This window comes from Amblyomma americanum, chromosome 1 (assembly GCF_052857255.1).
Source record: "Amblyomma americanum isolate KBUSLIRL-KWMA chromosome 1, ASM5285725v1, whole genome shotgun sequence".
NCBI classification, from domain to species: Eukaryota; Metazoa; Arthropoda; class Arachnida; order Ixodida; family Ixodidae; genus Amblyomma; species Amblyomma americanum.
The window spans coordinates 528,111,607-528,136,576 of record NC_135497.1 but is presented as its reverse complement, the minus strand read 5'-3'; the positions used below and the strand labels follow the sequence as shown (position 1 = coordinate 528,136,576).

The 24,970-nt window shown below is 44.3% G+C and overlaps 1 long non-coding RNA gene and 2 pseudogenes across 1 annotated transcript; 2 read left to right on the top strand and 1 right to left on the bottom strand.

The window, feature by feature from the left end:
• Window positions 1-956: 956 nt before the first annotated feature.
• Window positions 957-4,230, top strand: LOC144107473 (uncharacterized; annotated as a pseudogene).
• A 1,208-nt stretch (window positions 4,231-5,438) lies between these two features.
• Window positions 5,439-18,280, bottom strand: LOC144116253 (uncharacterized). Its single transcript, XR_013311806.1, has 3 exons — window positions 18,129-18,280; window positions 13,149-13,311; window positions 5,439-5,548 (listed from the first exon to the last, which is right to left on the bottom strand). It is a non-coding gene; the product is annotated as an uncharacterized LOC144116253 (long non-coding RNA).
• Window positions 18,281-22,805: 4,525 nt separating this feature from the next.
• On the top strand, window positions 22,806-24,853 carry LOC144116252 (uncharacterized; annotated as a pseudogene).
• Window positions 24,854-24,970: the final 117 nt, after the last annotated feature.

Here is a 24,970-nt window from a genome sequence, read left to right as displayed (position 1 = left end):
AGAGTATAGGCAAGTTAATAATGTGAATTCTTTACAACGTGTGGCAATGGTCAGAAATACGATCAGGCACGGTGGTTCTGCAGTCCCCGATGCATCCGTCGGTCGAAGCGAGCAGCGGTCCCATACGTACAGGGTCGTCCACCCTGAACACGCGAGAGCGTGGCTGCACTCTCTGGAGGGCGACTGCGTCCGACACGGTCACTCATCGCAGTCGAGTGGCGCAGGAGAAGTTGGACCTGGGCATGGCACTTCGCGTCATCTGCCACTTCGCTTGGATGCACTGCCGTGTCGGACGCAGTGGCCCTCCAGAGAGCGCAACCCTGCGCTCGCGTTACAGCAAGAGAAGATTGCTAGTGGCACGTCGACAGGACCAGATGGTATTCAGATTATATTAATAAAGAAGCTAGGACCAAAATCAAAGCAAACATTAATAGAGGTAGTGAACAAAATGGTAGTGGATGGCAAAGCCCCCAATAAATGGCGATCAAGTAGAATGAACATGATATATAAGGGAAAGGGGGACAAAGCTGGCATAAGCAAATACCATCCCGTAACAGTGAAGTGTGTGGTTTATAGGGTGGTGACGCAGATTATAAAGGATAGACTGCAGGCTTGGGTGGAAAACGAGGGGGTGCTAAGGGAACTACAAAATGGGTTCCGGAAACAAACGAGGTTGGAGGACAATCTGTTTTCATTGATGCAGTGTATAGAGATTGCTGAAAAGGAACACAGGCCCCTATGGCTAGCATTTCTGGATATTAAGGGAACCTACGACAACGTTATTCAAGAGTATCTGTGGGACATACTGGGCACATTGGATGTGGAAGATGGAGTAATTAATCTTTTAAAATATATATATGAAGGTACCAGAGTGCTTATAAAATGGGAAAGAATTGTATCAGAGCCTGTAGAGTTACAGCGGGGGCTTAGGCAAAGATGTCCTCTGTCTCCTTTGTTGTTCATGTTGTACCTGCAAGGGTTGGAGACCAAGCTAGAGAGGAGTGGACTAGGCTTCAACCTTTCTTTTTCAAGCAAGAAGAATGGATTAAACAGTCTATACTGGGACTAATGTATATGGATGATGTAGTGCAAATGGCTGACAAAAAGGAAGATTTACAGAAGTTGATAGACATATGTGATACAGAGGGAGATAGATTAGGTTTCAAATTTAGTAAGGAAAAATCTGCTGTCACGATATTTAATGAAGAGGGCGGCGAGCATAGAATACAGGCGTTCACGCTAGAATTAGTGAATGAGTACAAGTATCTTGGGGTGTGGATAAATAACAGTGCTGAGTATCTGACAGAGCATGTAAAATATGTAATGAATAAAGCTAGTAGGAATGCAGCTGTCATGAAAAACAGGGCACTGCGGAATTACAATAGTTATGAAGTGGTAAGAGGGATCGGGAAAAGGGTGATAGTACCTGGCCTGACTTTCGGCAATGCGGTCCTATGCATGAGACCAGATGTTCAAGCAAGGTTCGAAATCAAACAACGCGGCGTATTGAGGCTAGCTTTGGGAGCACATGGCAATACACCAAACCAGGGGGTACAGGGTGATATGGGATGGGCGTTGTTCAAGAGCAGAGAAGCTAGCAGTAAGATAGCATTTGAGGAGCGATTATGAAAAATGGGGGAAAAGCAGTGGGCTAGGAAAGTTTTCAGATACCTGTATATAAAGAATGTTGACACGAAATGGAGAAAGCGAACTAGAAAATTGACAAGCAAATATCTGGACAGCAGTCAGGGGGCAAATCAGCAATTATCGGTTAAGAAAAAGGTTACATAAACGGACAGAGCTCTGTGGAAAACAGGGATGCTGACAAAACCGGCACTGGGAACATACAGGATTTTTAAGAAGGAAATTGCCAAAGAAAATATCTATGATAGTTGAAGGGAAGCTCTTTGTTGTTTGAGGCCAGGACGGGAGTTTTGTGGACTAAGACATATAGAGTCAGGTACCACGAGATAGAAATGTTGTGTATTGTGTGCGGAGAGGAGAAGGATGCCTCTGAACACTTGACACTTCTCTGTAAAGGGCTTCACCCTACAGTTGAAAGCAGCAGGGCTGACTCATTTAAAGCATTGGGGTTTAAAGACAGTAAAGGAAAAGTAGATTTTAAGTTGGTAGAAGTAACCAAGCGAAGGCTATCTGATTGGTGGCTAAAGTCCAGACAAGAGTAAAATTTCACAAGTCATGGCTAGGTGGCTTGAACCTTAAGAGTGCAGCCTTATCCATCCATCCATTGTATTCATACTAAGGGTGGACGGCCCTGTACATTCTAGACATAAGCGAAGGGCACAAGTCTTCGAAAGGCACTAGGTGAATATTGCCCACGTGCTAACTATTAAATTGCACGGGGATCTTGCAAATGTTAAAGATGCTCTGCCTCGTTTGAAGTTCCTGGAATTGTTTACAATATACCCTGCGACAATTGTAACTCAGTCTACATCGGGGAGACAGGAAATCTACCAAGGCAGCTAAGAGCACTGCAATGATTTCGGGAGGAATCAAACAGCCTCAAGTGCTGTGGCAGAACATGCACAAACAGGGCATGAAATTTCTTGCGATAATGTGGAAATTGTTGCCACTGAAATAAGCGTGGCTGGACCTGGAATCCATAACAATAGAGACCATGCTGAATACACTCAACAGAACAAAGAGAAGCCTTCACCAGGCCTATGCAAAGTCATTGCGCCGATTAGTTAAGGCTACATAAGCTTCTTCTTTCATGATGGGTCCTTAATTGTGAACAAGAAACCTGTAAGGGTTTCGAAATGTAAATCAATGTGTTCGGCATGATCAGTGACCCAAGTTTCATTCTACCTTTAACGCAAAATGGGAACTCCGCGACAAAGTGCGCCCTATGCACCTAAGCTAACAGCAGTTGTGCCCTGCTCCCACAACATATTGCACAAATGACGTCAAAAAGCAGGTTCGGAATCCGTTTTGTACCACTTCTCTTAAGCTGTCCTGCCTGAATACACGCACTTTTTGTGTTGGCAGAAAGCAAGGGTGGCAGAAAAACATTCCAGACAATTGGTGTACTGCTGCGGTGTTCTGTGGGGATACTTCTGTAAGTAGGGCATGCTAGATGGCATTTCAATGGAGTATGCCCCCCCCACTTTAAAGCACATTCGCTTGCTTGTGAGACTGAACGTCTTTTAAGAGATTAGGATACCGGGTATAATAGCGTAATAATATGAACAGGAAATAAATTGCCAAGTAAAGCTTTGTGGGGGGGGGGGGGCCAGTTGGTCGTGCATACTGAAACTGGGGAGCGCTAGATTCTTTACAAGGGAACAACACCACATAGAAACACCACGAGACACGAGCGCTCAGTCTCAGTATGAAATTAAGTGGTTTGTTGCAGCTTATTTATCATATTTTCATTCCTTGTTTGTGTGTCTTAACTGCTCAGACTGATATGCTTTCTTCAGATCTAAGCCAACTTTCTCAATAAGTCAATTTGTAAGAAATGCATATAAGCAGAACTAATTGTGAAGGCACACTTCACTTTGCCATAAGTGTCACGAAAAGACTCAAAATTGGCAAATTCATATTGGTTGGCATCAAGGAAAAGCTTTTGTTCATTGTAATAAATCTTGCTACTGTGTCGATATCTATGTATGGTGTACTTGCTATAGCAATGAGGTCCTTGACATGCGCATGGCCAGCCACAATTGCATGGCACTAAATTTGTGCTTCTGTTAAGGTTTGTTGAACTGCTGTTAAAAAGAGCTGGGATCACGTCTTGGGACCAGCTTAACAAGAACCACTGGAACTTACTTCTGTAAGTTCCACAGTAAGTGCTTCTGTAAGTATGCACAATGCATCCTTCAACTGGGGCCATTTGATTTTGCAGTTTAATGATTATTTTAATGCTGGATAGTTGTAATGCAGCTCTTGCTCTCTTATTAATATGAGTGGTAGACACCGCTGACGATGCCCTAAAATCTCAACAAGACAATTCAGAGGTATGGTCATGTTATACGTAAAGTGTTTCAGACTGTACTTACAGATATTACAAGTTTTGAGAAAAATTTTATCAGTCTTTGGCGTTGACAAAGCAGCAAAGACTAATGTTAAACTTGGATCAAAACAATTATTTTACTGCACATTCTAAAATTGTACACAATTCTTGCTGAAATTTGGAAGAGATATTAGGATGCCAAAATGTTTTAAACATTACAAATGTCCTTTGATGCCAAATTTGTCATGACTGAATATTGATATTTCTTTTGCTTTACTATACATTTTTGCCTGTTTTCTTTCCTTTTTTTAACATTCAGTTTTGAACACTACAGTCAGTCTTGTTTTCTGTTTTACAACATTTACTTATTTTTGCTTGTGCAGTGATGCTCAGCCTTTCATGAGCACTACAATGAGCCCTACATTTTATCACGTGATGATCACGTTTCAAGACTGTGTTCTCTCATGTCATACAATATATATTCCAATTCATTTTTTCAACACACAATTAACGATTGCAAGCACGTTTTTTGCCTTCATCGCTGTGATCGTCATAACATCACCTTAAAGAAAACTAACTGATTTGTTGGGTTAATAATTTGTTCTGTTCAGCCATTTCTCTTAATAATGCACTTGAGCCTTGAGAGTAAATAAGTAAGGCGATGAAACGAAATATTTTAATACATAATTTTTTCAAATTCAAATTGAATTTTTTTCTCGTGCAAGGAGGGAGCAGCCACAAAAACCTATTGCTCTTAGTGCTTGATGAGGTGACTCAAAAGGTGATGACGAATGCAATGTATACACCAGAGCACTAAATTAAAAGCATGGGCAAGCCGCCGAGGTGACTAAAGTGGTTACGGTGCTCAGCTGCTTACCTGAAAGACATAGGTTTGATCCTGTCCCTTTTGGCCTCGTTCTAATGAAGATGGAATGCTACAGGCCTTTCCTGTGCGATAAGTCATAAACAACCCCCAAGTAATTGAAATTATCCGGAGCCCACCACTACAGCGTCCCTCACACCCGAGTCGCTTTGGGATGATAAACCCCATAAAGCCAAACCACAGACAAGCGTGGTCTCGTTCAACTTGGATATAAACTGCACACATACTCATTGCTTGCATATTGAACAGCAGAACAAGCAAGGGGGTCACCTGTCCTATATACGGTACAAAAATAGAAGTAGGTGAATGAGCACCATTATTTAAAGACATCAGACAAAGCAACAAATCACCCATTTAATTTATACACAGGGAAAAAAGTTTGATAAATGGCACCCACCAAGCCAAAAAATACATAAGCACTGCAATATAATCACCAGTAAGCAAAATATATTAGGAGGAAAACGATGTTTTCAGGCAAGTTGTTTTGATACTTTGGGTGTAACTGCAGCACAAACATCCACATTCGAATTAAGGAAGACACGCATGGATGGATGCTGCAGAAGTCGCGTGTGTGCATGTGAAAGAGAAACAGCTTTATTATGACGCAACACTTAGCACCATGGACATCCTGTACCAGGGCCACCAAACCCAACTGTTTAATATCAGCTTGTCCGAGGCTTTGGGTAATGCTGTAATTGAAAGGCAACGGGGCAGGAGGAAAGAGAACGTTCCAGGTTAGCATAGGGATTGGTGCTAATGGGGCAAGTAGGGAAGGCTCTGAGATGGTAGACAAAACAATGGCCAGGGGTGAGAGGTGTATCTTAAAATGATGCACTGAAGAATACGAAGTTGGGGAGCAGTGAGAGGTTTGTCTGGATTAGGAAGGCTACAATAGAGATCCTCTCATGTTGCCACAAGACGATTATTTTGTGTCGGCTTTATGTGAATCTGGGTGCTTGTGCTGCAGTTGCATCTGAAGTATTTTAGAAGCGTTTCTTAGACATAACGTTGTTTTAATGCATATAAGGCATTATTATTATTGTTAGTGTTATTATTAATTGAAAAAAAAAAAAAAACGCTGCAAAGATGTCACACACTTAGCTCCTTCACAGAAGAGATAGAGTCTTGCCTTGTACTGATGGTTTGCTGCATGATCCTGCATAAAAAGCTGATAATTTCAGTCAATGTTTCAGGCTGCAGCGAGAATGGAATTAACTCAACAACTGCACATTTAAAAAAACCTTTACCTGCTTTAACATATCTTCTGAGGCCCTCGAAAGGGAATCTGGCCAGGTGAGTGCAGTTTCTGGTGAAATAAGCCCGCTTCACTGTTACCATAAAATCATCGTGCTTTTGCAAACATTCTGATATTTTTGATTGATGAGGTTCAGGAAAATGCCGTAATATGATCTGTAAAGCTTCTATATGGGTCACTATTCAAGGGAAGGCAAAAGAATGCATTGAGAGCAACTAAAAAATTTACCTAGCTGTTATGATTCCATCACAAATACTAGAAAAATTCCTATTTGAATGCATGACAAAATTTTTTCACATTCCATGTTCTTTCGAATCGTCAATATGGCTATATTACAGGAAGGGGCATTGCATTTTTTCTTGGCAAATTTGCAAATGCGCTGTATTCGTCATTTGAGAAATTGTTTAACTGCGCTTTCTTTCTCAATGTTCAGAAAATCATTGGTGCAGTGAGCTATGAGATTTTACCAAGCAAACTGTACTTGCTTGGCTTTTAAGGTCCTTTTTTGCTATCCTTAAGAATTTTTCGCATGATCGTTTATTATTAGATTAAATAACCAAACCGAACCTGGTGATAAACTGCCAATATATAGAGGCTGGTAAACCACTGAATTCTATTTCACCGTCCGTATTCTTTAAAAAAATTTAATAACGAATGGTTTCACCTCGATAACTTAAGGTGCTTGGTCTTCCAGTGCATGGAGAGCACAGTTTTGCTCACAGATCAAGCACACTTTGAGAGAGCAATGCATTAGTCGCGGGAGAATGTAAATTGTGTGATTAAATGGTTTTCTGACAATGGAATTTCAGTTAACACACAAGAAAATGATCTGTTTCAGGAAGGCTTATAGATAGTGGTATTTTTACTTAGCCATGGTTCTCTCTCCTGCAGCTGTATACCTATAGAACATGTGAACTGAATCAAATATCCTGGCATATTCTTTAATGCTATAGTAGTAGTTTATTAAGACGTTTATTAAGATTTTTTAAGACATAGTTTTCTTGCCTCAGCAGCTTTGATAACAAATTTCAAGAGCTTTCAACCTGACATGTTAATAATAAGCAAATTATTTCTACTCCTATTTAATGAGAAAAGTTCAGCTTTGTGAGGCCCAAGTAATAATATGACCTATGTCCCGCATTACAGTTTAATCCCTATTGTTTCTTTCTGCTTGATAAAAATTCCATACCTTTCATTGAAAATGTAATAGGTCTTATATTGCTACAGCCCTTACTTGAAGGAGCTTTAAACCTATTTTTTATTTTTCTGCGGTCGAGAAGATATAATATCAGCTAGTTAAGGTGAAATATAATTTGCCTTCACTGCGTAATTGCCATCTGGATTTACATACACACAAGGGAAACATCCTAAATTTAGAATTTGGCACAGTTGCAGCTCATATGAATCAAGATCACACAGTCACGACAAAAAAGCTGTTGGCCACAGTTTTAAACAAAGAATCATAGTTGTTTGCTTATATGTGATGGCACACCTTGTCTTCCAAAGCATTGTTCCAGTTAGAACTAAGTGAAACTATAATCAAAACTGAGTTGCACCTGAAACACAACGGCAAACAGTTCCAGTTAGCGACTTAATAGAAGCTAAATGCTTCTGTCTTGGACCAACAGTATGTCAACTTCATAAGCATGGCAGATTTCCAATAGTCTACATTTTCAGTTGGTACCAGTTGAAAGCCTGAAGGAATGCACTGCAGCTGTGTTAAGGCTTCTGCTGTAATCTTCGTGTGCAAGATGTGTCCTAGTTTTGATTCGTTCTTTTTTATAAGGAATACTAGCTCTTAAAGAGATCTCCTTTGACACCGGCTGAACTTGGAAAAACAGTAACAGAGAATAAAATGTATCTATACTTTAGTGCCCGTGGCGGGAACTGCTAGAGGAGATAGCTGGGTACGCACTTGTAAGCGTGGCTGCAAGCCCTTCTGGCCCATGCGGTTTCACCCATTTGGGCACCGTAAACTCATTGCGCTGCAGCCACAACGAGAATAATATTTTGAAAAATCTAAAAACTGATGTGGATATTACGGTCAGTTATAATGAACCTTTCAATAAGTAAGGCACATTACTGTAATTGGTAAAAAATTAAATCTCATGTATTAGATTACCAGCCTGCTGGTTAAATAACTCATGTTAGTTTATTTTGACGCGCTGTTTAAACACAAAAAAATCTTTTTAAAAATTATCATGTCTTCAGAGAAACACACTGTAAACTATCAATTTTTGAGTGATTATAGCATGTAGGATACCTTCAAGAAGGTAAATTAGGCTTGGCATATATATACCTTGCCACTGAAAACTCTCACATGCACCTGCTGAATGGCATTTATTTTTTTGTTCTGTGCAATGCATGCCTTACTTATTTTCATCTTCCCTAAATACTACATATTTCACATCGCAATAATCTAGTTCAGCTGCAGTTGTGAGTGCACATACTGGGATGCATTTCTCTAGTGATTATTTCTCTGTTGCAAGCGATCAACCTGCATCAACTCGCCCTGTTACCCATTCTTCTGGCCGAAAAACTTTAGCTGCCGCCATGGAATCAGCATTCTTGAGCATGTGTGACATCTGTGGTCTTATCGTCCAGGTGGTGACGTTCGTGATTTGTGTGCATCTGGGAGAGGATGGCCCTATGGGCCATGTACACCTGACATCAAAATATATGATTTTTTGGTATGCTAATGTGCTGAATCATATAGATGAAATTTGGTATTCCAAAGATGATTTGATCTCATTAGATATACAGCAAAACATTACTTATTTTATTTAAAGTTCCAGAGGCAATATGAAGTTCAATTTTTGGCCTGCAAGTACAACCTGAGGTGAGAGTTGAGTTTGCACTCGTGTTCATATATAAATGTTAAATGCACCAAAGGGTTGAATGCAACAGAACATTACCGTCGTGTTTTTCATGGGACCACGAAAAGAAAAAAAACAACAGAACAGCCAGGAAACGTAGTAGCCGAATGTTTAGCGTGAAAAAAATTGTGCAGCGCTGCGTGCAGTTTATTTATTATTGTGACATATGCACCATATGCTTCTCTGGAATTAGTGTGTGGTTCTCACGATCGTTCTGCATATGTGCAAAGCTTCAGAAACGCACTGCGACGAGTCTCGGTTAGCCTGAGCAGCTGTCTGTGGAAGGGATTTAGCAATGAAGAGGGAGCATGCCTAGAGAGTGCGAAGATGCAGTATGCGTGCCCTTCTTCGCTGCTATCGCGGTGGCCGCATTAATCCCCTAGAATCATCGCCTATTGGAATCTATAAATTGTGTATTTTAAGGTGCAGGTGACAAGAATAACGCGGATGGCAGAAACAAAATTGTCGGAGCCAACCCACGCAACCGCATTTCGTAGAGCGCTGTTTGTGCCGTCTGCCACGGCATAGTTCAGTTTTTGTGCTGTCGTCGCAGCGTCGATGTAACTGTGCCAACAGACGCACAAAAATAACATGGCCTGTAAGTGTGTTGGCGTTGGCCTGGGTGCTTCCTTCCAGAAGTCGCCGAATGCAGCGGTGAACAAAAATTAAGCACTAGAGTACGTGTGTACTCTTGCCTTTTCTGGCCGGCGTCGCCATTACGTGCGAATGGAATGAATTCCGGGACGGTGTAAACTACCATCGTGAGATGTCTTTCACGACGTACTACAAGGGAACTATGCAATAACTGCATTATGTAACAGATATAAGCGATCGAATTTCAGTTGTAGGGGCTTAATCTGTGGTAGCTGGACTATCTGGCCTCATATGAAAAAATAAAAAATAAAACGTAGCACCGGGTAAAACGCAGCAACCGCGAACGTAAACAGTGGGGTTCTACTAGATGCTTTTTTTGCAAAGGGAAAAATCAATCCTGCCTCTTTTCATTGCGAGGGCTAGAAGCCCCCCCCCCCCAACAGCTGCAGAATTATATCTCGTATCAATATCACCGTTTCGCTGTGCCGCATGCAAGCACGTGCCGATCAGTGCGTTTAGTAGTAATGCCTTTATGCGTGATCCTTCCTCAAACACACGCTCACACAGTCAACTCTCGTTGTTTCATGCTCGCTTTTAAAGCTCAAACTTTTGGTCAATCTATTGGAACTGAATTAAGAGCGCCAAGATAGTGGAACGCGTGTGTGCGGCGGTGGTTTTGTAGCCGTGCTCCATTTGAGCAGTGTTATATATAAATTTGTTGCTATAATAAACTTTTGAGATTTGCGACAAGTCTTTTGGAGATGCGACAAGTCTTTTGGAGATGAAGACAATATATCCAAGGGGCATTACATTTAGGGACAAATTGTGTGCGCGCTATGGGTGGGAAATATATGTACGGCCACGTGCCAATGGTCAGACATTCGGCGTCTCGATACTTCAAACCATTATGTGACCGAAAACGTGTTCAAATTATGCTGATTTGAAACGAAGGGCAAGGGGACCGAAAAATGGTTGTTTACACAGAGTTCGGAATAGCGAGAGCCCGACCAGAGTGGTTGGTACGGGTCTTTTCATTCTTTTGCAACCGCTCATCAGCACTGACAGCATTAATAGCGGTGCCTCACAGATTCCACTCGATCGGCCCTGCATATGCTAAAATAAACTGGTCCCACGTCGTGATATGAACAGGAGCGCAGCTGGAGAGAGAAACTGCACTTCGAAAGCACCTTATTGTGACTGGGGTAGTGGACGAGTGGTTCTCCACGATGGCCGCATGCAGCACGCTGCATTGCCATGCTTCATCGGTCAGGACAGGCAAGCTCTACGGCCGTTGCGTACGCTTATATTACCGGCAGCTTTGTCGCTCTGAAATATGCGATTTTGACAGGAGCGAAGTGCCAGTTTGTAAGCACCGCAGGTTTGAATTAAGCAATTTTCCTTTCTGTGTACAGTACGCACCTTACACACCTAACTGGCAATAATAGCCCTCAGCAGCTGAGAAAAGTTAGAACAAGCAAAAAATTAATCTGACATTAACAGGTGATGCAAATTCACTCAGCCACCTAGCTCAGCTAGGTCGCTGTTCTGCTTGAGGAAAGGAAAGATAGCTCACAAGAATAAGAGAAGACTATAAATCAAATTTAGCAAATATTTAGGGCCTCTTGTTAGCTGTTAAAGCCCAATATTACCCAGTTTGTGCACCCGAAGCATAAATCATGAAAACCAGGTTTAACCAGTGTTGTAGGTGTTACCGAAAAAAAGTAACTGCATACATTACTTGTTACGCTAAAAAAAAAGAAGCGCGTTACCGGCCTACGTTACCTACAAAAAAGCTAACGCGTTATCGTTACCGAAAAAAAGTACCGCATGTTACTTTGCCATTACTTCATGGCCATTAATTTTAATTAGCCTTCAAATTAAGAACTTGCAATAACAATTTTATAAAGCTCACATTCCACATAAAACTTCTAGTCCAAACAAGATTTTACGCGAAATTCTGATTGAACTAGAATACTTTGCACAAATGTGCAGCAGCTTAGCAATGTATAGTGGCCTAAAGTTGCCTGTAGATGTGATGGCTTGTAACTCTGTGGCACATGGTGAAGCCATTTTCTGAATGTGACATTAAACACAAAATGACGCTTCATCATCAATTATAACTTCGTAAAAAATATCGCTGAACTCTCAACAAATTTATGGTTAATCAGAAAAATTTGATGCTCCAAAATGCTCGGCATGCTTCCACTCTTAAGAGAGTTGTGTGTGTGAGTGGTTTAAGAAGGGGAGGCCGGTGAAGGCAAGTGTGTGAATGCGTGTTCCTGAGCCTATTTGGTGCTTAATGCATCTATTCTGTCTTTTTTTTTTTAGTTGGGTGCGTCGTCAAGGGCAGGTGTTATCTGGCATGCATGCGAGCTGCAACAAGAGTCTTCGAGAGCACCTGTACATTTTGTTTATTTAGAACATCACTTAAGGTGCTCTGTGCTTTTTTTTTCTAAAAATGGGGGGTGGAGTGGGCCACAACTGGAACAAAAAGTAACTAGTAATGTGACACCTCATGTTACCGAAAAATGTTAACGTAAGTATGTTACCCATTACACTTCCGAAATGGTAACGAGTACGTTACTAAGTTACCGAAAAAAGTAACGCAGTACCGGTAACGCCAGTACTTGTAACATGTTACCGCCAACACTGGGTTTAACCCAATTCCTGCTAAAAAAACTGCTTTCTAGAGAAATGTAGTTTTCCAATGCAACAGGCTGAAGCTACCGTATAGAAACTGGCAGATGTTTTGAACCTGAAGACAATGTAAAAGCTGGCCATGTGATGGTTTGCATGTAATGTTGCATGACATTAATTACTGTGGGAAAACATCGTTTTCTTTATGCTCTTTTACAGTGCAGTTTTGGGCAATACCAATTTCAAAAACTGCCAGCAAGGGCCAAGTGCTACAGAATCTGCCTCGTTTGCGAGTTGCAATCCCCGCAGCACTGCTAGGACTTTTCCTCTGTAAAATACCTACAAGGAACACTCAATTCAAATGGCCGCCCGATTACAAAGTTCAGCAAGAGCTTCCCTAGCACTGTCAATGCTCAAGTACTGAGTGAGGTGGTGGTATGGGTACAAGCATCCCATACTCAGTGGTGACACAATTAGAAAAGGCACTGCCCACCTGTAAAAAAGTTGAAACTGGCCCCTCCTATGCATTAAAAGTAGACACGTGCAGTGCCCACAAACATCCTGTTCATTACCTGATTTATATTTTCATTGGGCTTCAGCACTGTTTTAACAGTTGCCTCAAAGCAGCATGTTGGTGAAATTTCTTTTGCTCATTACCTTTATGGAGCATTTTCTGCTGAAATGGCATAAACAGGAAAGTAATATGTGGTTCTGCAGCAACACTTCAGACTGTGATGCGACACACGGCAAGCACTAACCTCAAAGATGAGTAGGTTACTCAGAGGAAACAATGTGGTGGCTGGGTATGGTTTTAAAAAAAGACACTGCTTTGTAACACGGTTTTTCTATATGACTGACGAAGTTGTTACTCATTTATTCATACGCTTCATCAATTACGGACAAGGCATGTCGGTAGGAATACTTTACTTGGCACGGAAGTATTGGCCGATGTGGGTCTAATGCGACTCTGCCTGTAGGCCAAGGTGCAGACTTGTGGGCACAATCTTGAGCCAGTAGCCTGGAACAGGGAATAGGTGCCTGGGACCAGAGAATGTCGCGCCATGCAAGGTCGGCTGCTGCAGTCCCACCACTAGTGTCAGTCATGCCATGAAAAGAGAAAAAAGTATGCAAACTCAGAACAATAATATGCAACTAATAAACCACTAAGAGAACCCACAAACAATTACACAAAAAATAGAATGCATATGAGAGAAAAAAAGATAAGGACATCTCCCAGCATACTACAGCAGCAGCCCACGCACTCCTGTAGTGGCTTTGCATACGGACATTAGAAAGATCCCCGAAAAAAGGATCAAAGAAACATTGTTCAAGATCTGCTGGAGAAACCACACACAAAAAGAAGTATGTACAAGGCAGAGACCAAGAATTAATGAAAATAGTCAAGACAAAATGAAAGGGTTTCTGAAAGGCATCTGACGCTGGCACACAGGAGGTGACAAGTTCCATATGCCAAACCCAAAACCTTAAAGGGGCGAAGCCACCAAATTTTTAGCTGGATTCTTCTTAGTTTCAAACATAGCATACTCCCACCAGGTGCGTAATACGTGCTCTGCAATTCAAATATGCGCACTAAATACTATTGCATTATTTATACTGAGCGATTTCGGTTTCAGGGTGCGCTATGACGTCACTCCCGAGGAAGAGCAGCAACCCTGGCCATGTGGGCTCCAAAAGTAGTGACACAGAGACCGCTGCATCGTCTGCTCTCGTACACATGCTGTGAATATCAGGGCCTTTAGAAATGCCGGCCAGTACTGCGATTTGTTTTATTTTCGAGTAGTTCAAGTATTAAAACAGATATTTGAAATTATAATACAAACATGTTTCCACAAAATGCAGTGATGAAAAGAAACATTTCACACAAATATTTCATTCCTATTCATCATTTATCACATCCTAAAGCTTATTGAGCATCTCAATTAATGAGGGGAAATCATGTAGAATGGTACAATTTGTCTGAGCCATAACTGTGTTCAGGAAAAAAACATGACAGCTTGACTTTGTAAGCTGCCGAACGACAATCTTTCGGCTTTTCATTTCTTGGCCGTTTGGCGAAGATCATAACACAGAAGCGCAGCCTTGTGGTAGAGCATCCGCCTCACATTCGGGAGGTGCTGTGTTCGATTCAAAGTGCCGCCGGGTACCCACCGGTGTTTTAATGGGCACAAGATTTCCCCCGGCATGGTGCTCGGCTCATCTAAGGCGAGATGCTTGGGAAGAGGGTCTTCGACCAAACCGTTGCCTTGACGAATCAGAGATAAGTTCCGCCGTCAAGCAACCCTAAATCCGCCTTGTGCGGTAGAAGCCCATCTTTTTTGTAGCAATAGCTACTCTACGCTAGCATTTCGAGCCTTCCGTGGCGGCGCTGTCATGCTGTCACGTGGTGCTGAGCAGCCGCTGCCGGCGCGGTGCCGTAGCTGACCACGTCGTTTGCCACGTGACCAAGTTCCACGCGGCCAGCTGTAGCTATCGCGTCACTCCAGGTTTAAGCAAAGCAAAGTTTTTTTTAACCCATCATGCACACCTGCCGATGCGTGTGAGCCAGCCACATCGGTAGCGAGCAAATACCGGTGCACTTTGCTCGAAGGGGGTTTGTGAGCGGAGAGTGCTATTGCACATCTCTCGTGAGGCTAGAGAAGTGAACGTTTCATGAACGCTGTAAGTTTTGTAACTGCCACACGTCGAGAGATTTGGACTGTGTGTGGGTTTTAACCACGTGGAGTCGTTTTTGTGCCCGCATTTGATGCGAATTTTGAGGCGCAAGCTATCCTTCCCATGCAGTGCACCCCTGGAGATCCGAGCACCAGGCCGGGGGACCGCCTGTTCTCATTGGATTAACTGGCTGGTGGACTGGAGACCACGGGAATCGAACCCACGACCTCCCGCAGCCGAGGCGAGCACACAAGCACGAGGCCACGGCTGAGGTGGAGATGCTCTTCTTGTCACAGTTCAGACACTGAAAAGGCGTATAACGTGACGTGGCATTGTTGAGAAACATAAAAATGACACAAAGAATCGATGAACAGCAGCTTAAGCTACAGCAAGAGTGAGAGCACTAACAAGATGACCTCTTCCACACTCCCTTGTGTCACCTACAGCCGTGGAATGTTGCCCCAAGTGCCGCATTCTTGACGGGACACGGCCCGCTTAACTCGTTGTGTATGGGTTTCACCACACTGGAATCCCTGGTCGTAACGGACCCACAGATGCTGGCACATTTAAACTAGGAATCTGTGCAGGAATTTCAGCAGCTGTTTCCCTTCTCACTGGACGAAAAGTGCCTGACTGATCCGGACTTTAGTGGAAGTTTGTTAAAATTATGCTCACAAGTTCTTGCTTTCTTTTAATGGTTCACAAGAGTGGTGGCCATATGTGCTGACTTTACATGTGCTTTCAAAGAAGAAACAAGCAACTCTTCTTTGAGAAAAATCTGGAAAATTTCTAAACGGAACACTCTGCATGCTTTTAGTTGCTTCATACACTGCTCATTGTACTGCAAAAGATTATTTCAGGCTTTCAAGAAGGAACCCTTGAACAAGAGGGCTGACAAAGGTTGGTTTGCTCATCATTGAGAAACACTGCATTTTCAATGAAGGCACACTCTGGCATCTCTTTCGATAGCAGCAATGCCACGGGAAAAGCACCAAGCGATTTACACAAAAAGTAACAGCTTTTGATGACCTCGTCATCACGGCTCGAACTGCAGAGGAACTAGCCTCTATTTGTTTGTTTCTGCAATAGCCTACAAGATTGACGAGGCCTGAGAGCAAGATTTACAGATCGATTTTGATGCCACGCTAGGGTGGCGTGGCACCTTGCATCAGCATACTGAAAGTGCATGAATTCTGCACATTACTATGACTATGGCTTATTCCACAGAAAATACTTTTGAACGTAGCTGTGTTGTTCATATGCACCAGCCCAAATTTAATGAGGAGTGTGGCAACCTGCACAGAAGCAACCAGTATATACAATTCTCACTTAATTGAAGTCAAGAAAAAGACAGCTAAAACAGACAGGCTGCCATGCCTAATACTCGTTAGAAGCAAAAATATGTCATGCCAATGAGAACGGGTCATGTGATGGACACTCACAGCGGCATTAAAACTCGCGCCAGACCCCTGCGTTAATTTCAGTCCGTCCTTTTCCCAGACTTGGCCACTTTCTTGATGGTATCCTTCACAATTCTCAGATTTTTTCAGGTAAACAAATCCCTCTGACAGCTCTAGGTTGCTAGACACCCTTTAAAACCATCACAGCCCTTCATAGAAATACAGTAGAACCTTGCTGTTCTGTTTCGGTTCGTGTAATCTGCAGTTTCACAAAGCCAAAAATTATGCGTGTTGTGCTATTTTTATTCACAACACAAATCCTGGATAACTTTTTGAAACGATTCCCTGGTATACATGTCCATAATTTTGCCAAATTCTGATCATACGATGCATTCAGAGACCGAGAGAAAATGCCAGCCAAGCTAGTCATCATTTCTGGATGCTTTGCCCACATGTACCTGAGCACTGCGGAGAAAACGCCACTGCTGCTCTGCACAAAGGCAAGGAGACAAAGCATCTTAAGAGCAGCTGCGGCTCTTCCACAATGCACAAGTGTTACGGGACAAAGTATCTGAAAACGTTAAGAAATGGCTAACGGACTGGACCTGCCATGAAACTTCAGCCCCATGGAAAACGAAAATATGGAAACTACTTGCAAGCGCTAGAAAAGAAACTTTCCAAAATTTCTGCCAGCACAGTCATAAAAGTTTTAATGAAGTGAAAGTGCCAATAAATGCCAGGAACTAGGAAATGGAGCAAAACTTGGACATAGAGACAATCACGTGTAGACCAGCAAAAAAATTTTTCGAAGGTGCTAATTCAAGCTTGTTGCTAAAACACTGCATTCATAACATCAAAAAAAAAAAGAAAGGGGGAAAGGGGGCAAGACAAAAATATAAAAGAGAACGTGGCACAAACCTTTGCCTTAAAAATGCAAAAGGCCTTGTCTCCTACCATTTGCAGATGCTATCATGTCAGGATTTCGCATTCATTGAAAAGCAGTGTGCAATCACCTTGAAATCAGTGTGTGGCAGACTAGCCAGCAATTAAATTACTGTGTGAAATGACGATTTCCTAGAGCAGGTTCATGGCAAAACTTCATACCGATTTGCTAGTTGAAAATTCTTCCAAGTGTTTCAGGAATCTGGTGGTCGTTGGTGTCAGCGGCATGCAGTTGGCTGCAATTTCATGATGACAGCAAGGCTATTGGACAATCGGGCCTGCACTCGACCATTTGTTTTGGAAGCGGCCAGTGCCAAGCTGCATTTGAACTGCCTGAACTGACGCTGCCCGCTGCCGGCACCACCGCGGAACTTCACAGAACTAGTGCAGAGAGTGCAGCCAAATCAAAGAAACCTACCATGACCACAATCTTAAGAAAGTGGTAGTTTGGGCTTGTTGGTATAGCATATTAGAAGACATAGCGCAGCACAACGAGACAAAGAAAAGGAGCCCACAGGACGAGCGTTTATCCTGTGTGCTCGTTTTCTCTGTCCCATTGTGCTGTACTATGTCTTCTAATATCACCACAATGACCTGTCACACACTGCAACAGTGCCTTGTGAGCTTTATGCACCTCATAAGCTACCAAACAGTCAAAGGACATCAAGCACATTATCCACAATGTTCATCTCTCTAAGGCCTCTTTACAGCATCAGCTGTAAAAAGGTCTCAAGATTAGACGCCTTAAAAGGAAGCTTGCTTTTCCAGTTGCCTCATGCGCTCCATGCTAGTAGGCTACCTGGGTCCAAACACCTTCCCCACGTAAAACCGATGCTAGGTGCAGGTGGCACAGCAATCATTTTAAAATTCTCACAGAAGGCGGAGGGCTCACCTTGTGGCGCCTTAAAGCCTTTGCTGCCTCAGCATTTTAACGTCCCATTTGTTCAGCCTCTGCGCCAGCAGGCGAACGCTGGACTCGAAGCAGGAATCGGGAAGGTCCGTGCATACCAGAAAACTGCCTGTCAGTTTTTCAAGTGCTATTTTCTGAAATAAATATGAATTTAAAAGAAGAACATGTTTCGCTCTGCAGACACCAAAGCGTAATCACTTATCTAGCCACAATCTTTGCAACTGTTTTAGAAAGCGAATTGTAACAGAAGCACACAATTGTAAAGTGCAGCATTAAGTCAACACTCTACAGACTTTCCCAGTCGCGGGGCCACAAAAAATCGACCGCGTACAAAACTCATCGCACAAACGGTTAGTTCAACTTACGAAAAGCCGGTCGTGGTTCAACTGGACTGTTGTCAAAAGTTTCCCGCCTTTTTTCGGGAGCACGCAAAAGCTGGCAATTATGTGTGTTTTACATGACCATGAGTTATGATGGGCTGGGTTGACAAGAGATATAAAAACACGCTCAGTGCATGCTCTTTTCTGTAGACCTGCACAGAGCTTGAGCAGGACTTAGGATAAAACAGATGAGTCTTTCCCTCCGGGCTTTTGGGTCCACTGCTGGGCAAGCGGGCTCAGTGCTAGTCCTGGGTTATCTGCAAACACAAAATATTCGGGCGCTAGGAAGTTGACAACGGAATGCCGAGTGTCAGATAACAGGCAATCACTCAGTATGTGTATACCAAAAATAGAAAGAACAAATTGCTCACGTGCAACATGATCGCGCGCTCTTTCCGCCAACCGGCCATAGTGCTACTGAAAGCAATGCTCGGCTCGGCTCAAACATGGCTCAAACCGCAAAAAAATTGCCGGACGTGACGTCTTTTCTTCAAACCGGATTCGACGTCATGAGTTGAAATAACGCTTGTGTTATTTCGACCTGGGGCCCTATTCTCGATATTCGCTGATCCGCCCAGAGCGGGGCGTACCGGTGACACATACGTCGCGGCGCTGCCAAGGTACGTCAACGCAGAATGGTATGACGAAATTGGAAAAGAAAGAAAAAAATATGAAAACGATACATACTGTCGTCTGCTACTTGGCGCCAAGTTCAAGAAACATCGATGCCCTAAAGAGTGCCTGAAGCCAATCATTTGCGGTGCGTAGGTGCGTACGCGTCCCGTAATACAGCCACTGAGCGAAACAGTGCAATGCGTTGCGGTCTCAGCGTATTAGTGCATACATATGCGTTGGCCAATGAAGGAATATATGGCTCTGGCGTTGGTTCTCAACGCAGCGCAAATAGTCGCAAAAATAATGAAGGTAGTTTAGCGGCAACTGCGTGAAGCGATGTTCTTCGCGACGCTGCCGCTGCTATACCCACAAGAAGTGACGAAACTTGGCGGCAGAGCATGAAAAACGCTATGACTGAGAATTGTTTGGCAGTCCCCGACTGTTGCTTCGTTGGCACATGTGGCGTTAAGGGGGAGAGTATTTGCGCGGCCATACAGTGAAGGCAAAACGAAATGGTTCACTGAAAATTTACTGCTTTATAACTTATTTTCGTCGCATGAAAAAAATGTAATAAAGAAATGAACTTACATGAAAAATTTGTGTGTTTGTTCATTCACGGACGTTCGCTAAGAAATACGGGGAAGAGCTCTACGAAGCACACAATCGCAGCAGATCTAAAATGGACTCTGCAGCGGGCAGCAGTGACGGCGATAGCGAGCAGCGCGGTGCCTATGCACTGCACTGCGGCGCTATCCAGCTCGAAGCGCTCCTGAATTTTATGCAGAACAACCGCGCGTTGGCCCACGCGGCCTATGACAGCATATCGGATGAGGAAAGGCGGGCGTTGTGCGTGCAGCTGGCAGCACAGCTGAATGCCATAGGGCCGGCCACTCACTCGCCTGAAGGGTGGAGGCGGCTATGGCAGAAGTAGGTGCGAGCCGCCCGCAAAGCTGGAGCGCTGGCTGCAGCCGACCAAAGGTAAGCTGGCGTGCTTACAGAGCGCAGCAGGCGTCACGGAGGCTTGACTTGCATTAATAATACATGAAATGCATAACAGAGTTAGATCTTCTCTTTTGCCCGTCCGACCACTGAAGTGCATGTGTGTAATAGTCAGCCCTCGTATTATTAATGCAGGAGAACGGGCGGAGGGCTGCCGAACCCTGGAGCAGTCCTAAGCAAGGTCGACGCATGGATTCTTACCATCGTCGGCCAGGACTGCTCCGGTGGCTGCAGGGCCCCCGCTCTTTTCGGAGCACGCCCACGGGCAGAGACTCCGCAGGTGAGAAACCTTGCTACCAAAAATGTCTTAAGCTTTGCATAGAAAAAAGGTCTTGCTAGCAGGCAAGAAGTGTGAAATTGCAAGGCAGTTTCAGATGTGCATTATATGCTCAGGAATACAAGTTTGCACATGAAGTATTCAAAGAGTTACGCAGGTTTTGTGTCGCTGTCGTAAGTCTTCTGATAACGTGGTGCAGCATACGATGCCTGACAGGAATGAGCTGACGTTTAAGACATATACTAATCCTTTTTATTCAAATTACTGACAGGAAGACAGCGCACATTTTCACAACACACAAATGCACAGAGCTATGCTGGCAATCTGTGTAGTGCACTTTCTGAAATGTACAAAACAATTTCAAGGCATCCCTCTATGTGAACGTTATGAAAAAAATTTGTACCTTTGCACTGCAAACAGCACACTAAGTGGGTGTACACACACACAAACAAGCACCACAAAGATTGCTTCCAAGTTACAGGGTTCATTAGCATGCTGTATAAACAGTGCTGCACACAGGTTTACGAAAAAAATTTGTACCTTTAATGTTTAAAGATTCCTGCACAAATTGACATGGCAACAAACTGCTGAAAGCCTCAATAGGCAACGTGCTGCAACTGAAACATGACGCATGAGGTAATGTAATTCATCTCTTGCACTTCCAGGCAGCCAGGCCAGCACCAGCAACAACGGCTCCACCCGGCGAGCATGATTACATGAATCCAGGTTTGTGACATACACCACTTCACAGCAGCTTTGCATGCCTCATGTAGTTGGTACTTGAAAGCAAGGTGATGCACTGAATTAAAGTGTTCCAGCAAATAATAATAGTCACTGCACCAGTTGTTCCTCATAGCTGTGGATTTACTCTGAAGGAATGCCTCCTTCAGGACAATTGTGCTTGTCACCACAGCATTATCATTATGAATTAGTGGCCAAGCTGCAATGTGCTTGGTAGGCACACTTCAGCGAGCAGTACCTGAGCTAAACAGTTATGTGTCCTAAAGATGGCACACAATGCAGTAAAGTAAAAGATTGAAAATAACAATATACATGCCATAAATTTGCTGCATGTGAAATGTCCACATTTCTGCACATAGGCATTCAGTCTAAAGTGCCTCCTAAACTAATTGAACATGCACCATTCCCACTTTGAGTTGCTGATCGATTCGCTCTCTGCCTACCATCTGTTAGCCATCCTGGTTCGCTTGACACACAAACTGCACTGGACAGGGGGTGGTCCCAGGTTCAATACCCAGAGCACGATGATTTTGTAATAAACTGTGTAGCTATCCTTTGTAACCATAAGGGTGCACTTAGGTGAATGGTAATGAGTAATTACTCCAGTATTTCAGAAACGTGTTCACAACACAGTGCAATAACACACATGCAAAGACCCACGCCAGCACCTCAACATCACTAGCCACCACCCCCCAAGCACTGCCACCTGTGCACAGGTGGCTTCATAGCCTTCCTCATAGGCCTCTGCGCCAAGCCTGTGCACAGAGAAGGCGTGTCTTGAACTATAGCCAACAAAACCAGCACGGGCGCTTGGTGAGTAGTCAGGAGCACCAGCTTCAACAAATAGGCGGTGACCTGGCGCACATCAGGGCCCATATGGCAAGGGTAAGTAATCAGCAGTTCCTTCACCGTTGCCTCTCTTAAAGTATTCATAGTTTATGAATAGTTATGTTGTCTTTGTAATACAGATTGAAGGCCATATGGCGCGCCAGGCTGACGCCACAGAGGAGCTGGTGCGGACTCTGCAAGCAATGCTTGCATTAATGCAGAGTCGAAACCAGGCGCCCAGTGAGTTGAGGCTCGTACGCAGTTGCGAAAACTTTGAGAAACATAGGAGAAAATGTCCCTTGGTAGTCAGAGTGACACAGTGAGATCATGCATGGCGGGCCGTGCTACTAAGGCTAGTAGAACGATATGGATGACGACAGGCTCTGACGGCCACACTCAAGATAGCCTTCAAGAAGCCATATAGGTGACGCAAAACTATGCAACTGAGAGCGGACTTATGTGCGCACCTGAGAATTCGGAACTGCTCGTTATCCGCGTGCCTTCGGGGACCCAAGTAGTCGACCCCAATATCGACGTCCACCTCGAAGGCACTCCCACCCCTAGGGTAGACAGACTGCGGGTGCTGGGCCTGTACCTACAATCTAACAGCCGAGCGAACTACACAATACAGCAGCTCCAGAAGTGATCTGCGCAGGTGGCACACTTGATCCGCTGCATCTCCAAGAGTCGTATTGGGCGGCCGGGGAGATCCCTGCAGAGTGGAAGCATGCTAGGATTACATTTATTTCTAAACCAGAGAAGAAGGTCTGTATTGAGAATCTTCGTGCCATCTCAGTGACGTCCTGCTTGGCCAAATTGATGGAGCCTGTGGTCCTCAACAGGCTTCAGGGTTATGTGGAGGACAAGGAGTTGATACCTGAAACAATGATTGGCTTCAGGGCTAATTTATCAACGCAGGACGTCATGATACAACTAAAAAAAGACGTGGTTGATCATGGGTACGGAACGGGCACCAAGGCTATCTTGGGGCTCGACCTCACTAAGGCCTTTGACAATGTTAACCATGAGGCAATATTCAGGAACCTATCGGATATAGGACGAGGCAATATTAAGGAACCTATCAGACATAGGACCAGGGGGTAGAACCTTCCGATACATCAGATCATTTCTGGAGGGTAGGACTGCGGATATTGCAGTCTGAGAAGTTAAATCGGATCCCTTCCCGTTAAGGGCAGGGGGACACCACAAAAGTCGGTTTTATCGCCGTTATTGTTCAATGCTCGCGTTGATAAGGATACCGCCGAGGCTGGCAGGGATATCGGGACTTATACATTTTATGCGGACGACATTACTCTATGGGTAACAAGGGGAAGAGACGCACAAATGGAGGAAACTCTACAACAGGTAGTGGATATTGTGGAGGAGCTAGCAGGGGAGGCAGGACTCTTGTGCTCTCAGCCCAAGTCCGAGCTTTTTGTGCTTAGGGATAAACCAAGAGGGATACATGCGAGGCACTATGTGCCGCCACCACTGCTAGGGGTCCAAACAATCAGGATCCTGGGTTTGTATCTGCAGACTAACAGGAAGAATAGGGAGGCCTTGGAAAGGCTTAAAAATACGGTCAATGCTACCGTGAGGCTAATCAGGAGAATCGCCAATCGTAAGGGAGGGGTCAAGGAAAAGGACTTGTGTAAGCTGGTACAGGCGTTTGTGCTCAGTAGAATAGTGTATGCGACACCTTACATGAAGATGGACGCGACGGAGAAAGGCAAGGTGGAGGCTATGATTAGGCAGGCGTATAAGGCGGCCCTTGGGTTGCCTAACAATGCGTCTACCGAAAGGCTGCTGGGATTAGGGGTGCACAACACCCTGGAACAACTGCGGGAGGTGCACTTGGTGATGCAACTCAGTAGACTTTCAAAAACGAGAGTAGGAAGGGACAGGATCGGCATTGGATGGAGAGGATCGGCATTGGAGTTGATGCTCCAGCCGCGGACATATAAAGTTCAGGTGAAGCGAGAAATGCACAAGGGCTTGTACAAAAACCTTTGCCCAAAAATATGCATCCGATACATCACGAGAACCGCAGGAAGGCAAGAGCCAGAGCTTTACATGCTAAGTATGGGAAGTACAACGGGAATCTACGCAGGTGTCACCGAGTATAAGAACAAGGACGCATTTGCAGTTGCGGTGGTGGACAGGCAGAGACGCTTGGTCACCTCTGGATCAGTCAAAACCCGCTCCTCAAAAACTGCAGAGGAGGCAGCGATAGCGCTAGCTATAGCTAATACTAAAGCTGACCTGATTTTCAGCGACTGTAACACAGCCATTCAAAATTTGGCGAGGGGCAGAATATCTGTCACAGCGGCACGATTGCTACATCAGGCCATGGGGCAAGGGACTGCAGAGGTGGAAACTGTCTGGGTACCGGCACACTCTGGGAACCCTGGGACGAGGCGGCTCACATGAATGCTCGAGGTTTCATCAGCCGAGCAGGTGAGCCGGACGTTTCGGGGAGGTCCACAAGAGATGGGCTGGCGTAATTTCACGACGTTACTAACCATTACAAACTTGAGCGGAGAATTTACCCGCCCCCGGACAAGCAATTGGTGAAGGCACAGGAAAGCGTCTGGCGAAGGTTGTAGACTAGCTCTTTCCATAACCTATACGTGTTAAACAAAATCTACCCTGATGTTCAGCCGGAATGCAAATGGTGCCAGGAACTGGCAACCTATGACCACATATTATGGAGCTGTAGCATAGCGCTGCCAGCGGCAGATATTCTGCATGATCCTTCTCTCGAGCAGTGGGAGGCCGTGTTGGCCAGCTCAAACACGGTCGTCCAGACAAGGGCCGTGGAGTGGGCCACCCAGGTTGCCGTCAGCCATAGGTTGATGGTCATCTAGCACGGAATCGTCCGCACATGCGTTCTGACGAAAATAAAGTTTTTCCATCCATCCATCCAACGAACAGTCATGGAAAGTGACACCATGTAAATCATGCAGGCATTGCTAATCAGCTGT